The sequence below is a fragment of the Varanus komodoensis genome, unplaced genomic scaffold (genome assembly GCF_004798865.1).
Source record: "Varanus komodoensis strain SLA01 unplaced genomic scaffold, ASM479886v1 scaffold19, whole genome shotgun sequence".
NCBI lineage: Eukaryota > Metazoa > Chordata > Lepidosauria > Squamata > Varanidae > Varanus > Varanus komodoensis.
Window position 1 is genome coordinate 19,651,849 of NW_025335550.1, and position 7,145 is coordinate 19,658,993.

Consider the following 7,145-nt stretch of genomic DNA (forward strand, 5'->3'; position numbering starts at 1 on the left):
CTGGATGACTAGAAGCCTCCAAGTGACTGAGCTGAGCTCCACAGGAAGCCCAGGTACAAGTTCTGGTTCTGTTATGTTGGCAAGGGCTGGGCTTTAATAGAAGGCTGAGGTATAGCCATGGGCTTAAAGCTCACAATCCTATTTTCCTGAATAAATTCAGAGTTCCTGATCAAGATCTTAGCTTCGGCTTCCTCCCACCTGGCCTGTAGTCCTGATCTGGACCACCTGTGATACATATTGCCAAACAGTAACCTAAACACAAATGGATAATTATATACAGTATATTGCAACCTGCAATATGTGTGTGTGCATGTTCATCTGCCCCCTGCCCAACATACTAAAGTCTTAGGGCCACTTACCTTAGAATAAAAAAGATACACAGAAGGCCCCAGGGTTTGATGCCTAGTATAGCCAGGCAGGGCTCAGACAATTCCTGTCTGAAACCCTGGACAGCCAGTACCAATTGGTGTCGACGATACTCAACCAGATGGACCCATAGCATGACTCAGTAGAAGGCAGCATCCTGTGTCTTTAAAGCAACATGTGCTTCAGGCTGGAGGATGGGTCCCTCCTCCTCCCTGACTGTTGGCCCTACTGGCTGGGGCAAAGGGGAACTTGAGTACAACATCCTCTTCCTCACTCCTAATTATGGGAGCAGGAGCAATGGAATGATACACAAATATCTACAGAAAGCCTGGGTGCTCTTGCTCACTCAAGAACTGAAGCAGGATTAGTTTCTGGTCAAAGCATCCTATTTGAAGCATTGCAAATAGATTTGGCCAATGATCCAAAAATCACTCAATTTTCTTCCTACCTTCCATTTTTCATTTTACACTTCTAGGAAACAAGAAGGTGCAAACCTGCCATTGGACACAAGTCCATGTATCCACTTTTAAATGACAGCAATCATGCCTATTTTTAAACACTTTGTTTTCCTATTCAAATAGCTCCTCCAGCTTCTACACGTCCAACAGCTGGGGTTGGCCTGAAATACAGCCAACATCATTCAAGATGACTAGAGTTGTTTATGCTCAAAGATGTGCTGAAGCAAACATCAAAGCAAGCTGTCGGAATTAATGGAGCTACTCTATCTAAATTAAAAGCAGAAATGGGTGTGTTTCAAAAGTGCTTTTCAGTCAGTATTTAATTACAAGCAGTTATCAGGGAGATGTACCCAAAATGCCTAAATGTAGCAAAATAAAGACTTTCCACAAATGATAAAAAGTAACTACCCACAGAAATTTGCATACATTTTAATGATTGCATACATGAACAACAGATGTATTTCTTTCTTCAGAGAGGTAGTATGATGAGAGTAACAATGAAACAATTAAAATATATCTATTTTAATACTGGAATTCTTCAAATCTTGTTTATAAATGCAAAACAATAATTACGGTGGTTCCTTGAACAATACTTTAAGATTCAATTGCTCAATATAAGGCTTGGCTATTTTACTCTGCTCATAAAGTAGGTCTCCTCCCTTCTATCTGCTGCCAGAAATGCACTTCTCTTATGGCTCTGATCATGCAACAGCACCTTCTTTTAAAATTCCTACAATTGTCTACTCCTGGATTCTGCCCAAGCCCCTCTTCAAAGCCACCCACAGCCTTGTCCCTCCTTAGCTCTCCCCTCTTACAGCCCAATACATCCCTGTCTATGACTGGCAATCATTCACCACCATCTTATAATCTTGAAGGTCTCCCATTTCCTCAAAAGGCCTTTCTCCAGAGTCCCTTGCCACCTGAAACAACAGAGGACTTGTGCTGTTGCATCGCCCTTGCTCTTCTGCCAGGCACCCCCCACCCCCACCCTTCATCCAGCTGTTGCACCAGGTAGCTGGAGGAAGCCGCCTCCCTGCTCTTGTAAGACTCAGTTGAACTATTGCAGGATCTTGCCAGACCAGGCAGGCCTCCTGTGGGATCTCATGAGAATTGTGTCTTCTGGCTCTGGCTGAGAGCAACAGGCAGACAGCAGATGCCCTAGAGCCCTTTCAGCTGCTTTCTTGTTTTGACAAATGCCATGCTGGGAGACTGGTCGAGAGTAGTTGGTGGGACTCTCTGGGGCACCCAGTAGAAAACATGGTGGCAAAGTGCTGCCATTTGCCACATGGGCCCATGTAAGGTTAGGGCCAGCTGGTTTCTTGGAACTTCCTCTCAGGTCACAGATTGCTCTCAAGGGAAAGTGGCCCTTGACAGCAAAAAGGTTGCTCATGTTCATTCTTCATAACACTGATAAAATAAATTAGGTATATTTACAGCTGTGCTGCATAGGATTGTTTATTTTACTCCATGGCTACATTCAATCTAGCAGAGAAGATACTTTCATGATTAGTATTACCCCAAGATGGAGAGTAGAAGAATTTGAGCTACTTTATAAAGTGCTACAGATCTTGCAAAGGGGAAGAGTGTTGTGCTTTGAGTTTCGCGAACTCAGATCTCAAGACTACTCAAATGAAAACACTGTTGAGAGAAAGTCAAACAGCAGCACAGGGAAAAAGACAATACCTGGGAGATAGAAAAGTCAGCCCTAAATCAGGTCTCTCATGCTCACTTGTATCACCTTCTTTCCATTCCACTGGTCTTCTGTCCTCCAGCACTAAAACCTCTTATCAAAATTATTTCAGGAACTACTTCTCTCCATCTGCCCCTCACCATGTATGACAGTCTGCGTTATGCGGTGGCTGAACAGTAGCATCTAGGTGTCTGCTGGGACCTCTGAATCCAAAGTCTGATCATATCCCCGTCTTTCCAACTATGCATCTGAAACTTAAACTGTTTTACACAATTGGTCATTCCAATAGAACTGCCAAGCTCTTTTCTAATTGAACTGTAGGATCATAATGGAGGTGGGTTCAAATATGCTGTGCGTATTTTCCAAACATGGAGGATTATGGGCACAGGAGGGCCCACCCAGAGAAAGACTTTTGCTCCTGCTTCTCCCACACTGCAGAAGACTTTTGCCTGTGCTCACAAGGAGAAGAGGCTGAGGCAGCGAGATAGCCACAGATATCTAGCAAGTCAGGAAGCACTCTCAGCATCAAGTTTCTAACCTGAAGCTTAAAGACGCACATCTTCAGATGAGAGTTGTGAGGTGTGGTGGTTAGTAAGTTGGATTGGGATCCTGGAAAATTGGGGTTCTAGTCCCCACTTGGCCATGAAGCTCAGTGGGTGACCTTGGGCCAGTCACTCACTCTCAGACCAACCTACTGCACAGGGTTGTTTTTGTTATGAGGATAAAATGGAGCTCTGTAAACTGCCTTGGGTGTCTCACAAGTAGAAACAAGGCAGGGCATAATTGTAATAATAGTCTGCATCTTTCCAAAACATACTAATGAGCTAATTAATATGGTGTATGTAGGCTAAGACCTGTACTGGCTATAAACTCTGCTATCAAGCAGTGCACGCTGAACAGAGTTCAAATGGCTTGCACTACACAGAATAGCCTGGCTAGTTCTCTGTCCCTCAGAGTTTCAGTATTTTCCCCTCTAGAGATGGATGGCTAAGCCTTGAGTTTCTGTGGAAAACCTAGAGAACTGGCATGCAGGGATTCAGCTCAACACTGCCTTGAACAACCCCTGCAAAAAAAATAGTGTGCCTGCAAGGTGAGATTTGGGCCAAGTATAGTTTTGAAACAATGCATACCATACTGCTTTTAAAGAATGGTTTCATTTTTCTCTGTGTGGGAGCTTTAAAAGAACGCAAAGTCCTCTGTAATCCATAGTTCCTACCCACAAAGTAATGAGATGGCTTCAACCTCTTAAGTTTGTTTGCATTACAATATATTTTCTAATGAAAACCAACTTCCTGTCAGAACTCAAATACAACACCCACAGATATGAATGAATGATACTGATGGGAAAATCCTTTAAACCTGAATAGGAAGGAAATCACTAGGGCTCCATAAACATTTCATAGAGTTCTAAGACAATTGCATGTAAAGCCAATAGGCTTTGTAAGAGGCTAATAAGCAGAATGAAGGGTATTTAAGCCAGCCTGTAAAATTAGAGAATAGGAATTCTGAACTCTCATTTGCTCTAAAGGAAGTCTGAACAACAATTTGGTGGAAAAATGAGTGTGTGTCATTCCCACAATATTTGGTGCATGCAGCAAACGCACCCCTGCTGCCAGTTAAAATGTATCACATCTAAGACTACTCTAGTTGCTTTAACACCTGCAGCAGAAAGTGTTGGGAGTAAAAATGCAGTAATAAGATACTTAACTAGCATTATGCTCTTTCATAACATGAAAAATTAGCTGACTGAGCTCACTACCTAATTGCAGAGCTTGTCATGATCTTGGCTGATTTCAATCTTCACTCTTTTTATAAATGGCTAATTTGGCACCCCTGTACTCCAATATTGAAACATTTAAAAAGCAAGAACATATAAGCTTCCCTGAACTGCTCAAACTCATCTAAGTACTGCAGAATAAGGATGGTTGCCTCAGCCCTAACATACATGTGCAAGATTCAAATGCCAGTGTCCACATTAAATACAAGTGCCCAAATATCTTTGAGAGCTATTAATGTTTGACTGCATTAACCCTCCTTTAATGCTGAAGAACTTGCAGAGGCAAACTTTGACATAGTCCCTTGTGATAAGGGACTGTATGAAACACATTTTTGCTGGAGTAGTTTGTCAAAACCTTTTACTTCCCACATCCCCCAGGACAAGGCTTTCAGTTATTTCAATAAACAAGAGATTCTCTTTGAACATATATGGATGCCTATATGTACCTTATGGCTCATGAACTGCAAACAAATATTTTGGGGGTTTTCTCAGTTGACTCCTTCATACAATGTATTGAGCCCCAAATACAAATCAAACAAAAACAGTAGTTTTGCCCCATGAGTCATTCATGATTATTTCAGCAAGTGACAAGCTTTCATTGAATCGCAGGGGAAAGAAATCTATCTGTGGAAACACAATCTCACCCCATATGAGCCCAACAGAAAAGAGCGAGCACTGGGTAACAGAGAATGGTATTCAAAACTCAGCTGTGACAAATCCCAGTTTCTGCTATTCCAGAGAGACCAAAGAATTGATCTTTCACCCAACAGCAGAATGATAGCTTTTGTCTCAAATGTTTTTCTATATCCTTAACAAAACTGTTTTTCATTTCTTCAGAATAATATTTTCAGCCTTCAAAACTGTATGAGAAACCATGACTTTCATGTTATGTAGAGTTGAGCAAATGCTGCCATTCCATGGTTACATCAGGGTTGCTCAGGATAACATGCAAGTGGTAATGAAAGCGTGTATGGTGACATACCACATGAGCAGCACAACTGCTGATGGAGTGCATCCTAATCAAGCAAGTGGAAACTAGAGATGTTACTGGAAGCAGAATGGGCGCATCCATGAAACAAAATACCAAAAAGATCCTGAAAATATTTTGATTAATATGTCATGTAGCAATAATTTCCAGTGGTTATCTAAGATTCAAGTAGAGATTTTAATTAGACTTTATGATAAAGGTAACCAGGTCTCTATTACGTGATCTAACCTTGTCATCTCAAAAGGATGTGATTTTGTGTGTGATTTTGTCCTTTAGAAACATAGAAACAGAGCGCGTCAGAAGGAGTCTCCTGGGCCATCTAGTCTGACCCCCCAGCTCTAGCCGGCTCCACTCACGACATGCCCACCATGTGTATGTCCAGCCTAACTTTGAACACCCGCACCGATGGGGCCTCAGCCACCTCCTGTGGAAGCCCATTCCACACCCTCGGGGTCCTGTCAGTCTTCCTGGCATCTACAGGGAACCTTGGCTCCCTGAACTTTGCTCCATTGGAGCATGTCCTGCCTTCCTCTGCAGGGGAGAACAGCTCTCTACCCACCTCCATGTGACATCCCCTCACATACCTGTATGTTGCCAACAGATCCCCTTGGAGTCTCCTCTTCTTCAGGCTGAAGAGACCTAGTTCCCTCAGTCTTGCCTCATACGGCATCCCCTGCAAACCGGCCACCAACCTTGTGGCCCTACGCTGCACTGACTCTAACCTGGCTACATCCTTCCTGTAATGACAGGCCCAAAAGTGAGCACAATACTCCAGCTGCAGGCACACCAGAGTCGTATAGAGTGGTAGTAATACCTCTCTCGATTTAGAAGCCACACTTCTGGCTATGCAACCAAGGGTGGCGTTCACCCTTTTAACCACTCCATCACACTGCTCACTCATGTTTAGCCTGCAGTCAACCAGCACCCCGAGATCCCTTTCACAAGTGCTGCTCTCCAGCCACTTGTCCCCTAATCTGTAGTTATGACACCTATTCCTATGCCCCAAGTGCAAGACCTTGCACTTATCCACATTGAACGCCATCCTGTTGTCTCCTGCCCACTTCCATAGTCTGTCCAGATCTTTTTGGATCTGGAGTACCTGCTCCTCAGTTGTGGCCACTGCCCCAGTTTTAGTATCGTCTGCGAATTTGATCAGCACACTGCAGACATCTTCCATGTCACTGATGAAAAGATCAAACAGGATTGGCCCCAGGACAGAGCCCTGGGGGACCCCGCTTGTCACTGGTCGCCATCCTGATGATTCTCCACTAATGGTTACCCTCTGCCCTAATCCATCGGACAGTGCTTTGGTCTATCCCACAACTCCTCAGTTTTTCAACTTTAATGCAAGTCTCCATAATATCTGGAACCATTAAGATAATGCTGGGGTTTTCTATATTTTGGCAATTTCTGTTCCACCTACTAAACAGTACAGATCACAAAGTCCTTGTAAATATCACTGTTATTATCTTTATAGTCTCCCAACAGGGTTCAGTAATAAGTTCAAAAAGAAATGAACCTGTTTCAGGAAAAAAATCCTGTATTTCAGGAGTGGACGTTTAACCAAAACATCTGGAGGGTCACACTCCCATCAGCTCTCATTAACACAAACAACAGTGAAGGATGGGGGAAGCTATAGGCCAATTGCCTCCTGATATATGTACAGGGTACCAATCTAACTACATAGAAACCAGCATGTAGAAGCAATTCTTTAAATTTATAAATTCTATGTATTTTAACGGCGTCATATGCCATCAATGTACTAGCTTCACAGCAAAACTTTTCACCAGCTGAATCATTTTGAATGATCACTTACTCTATAAACACCTCTGCAAATCATGTTCCTGTGATAATGAGGTACCTAAG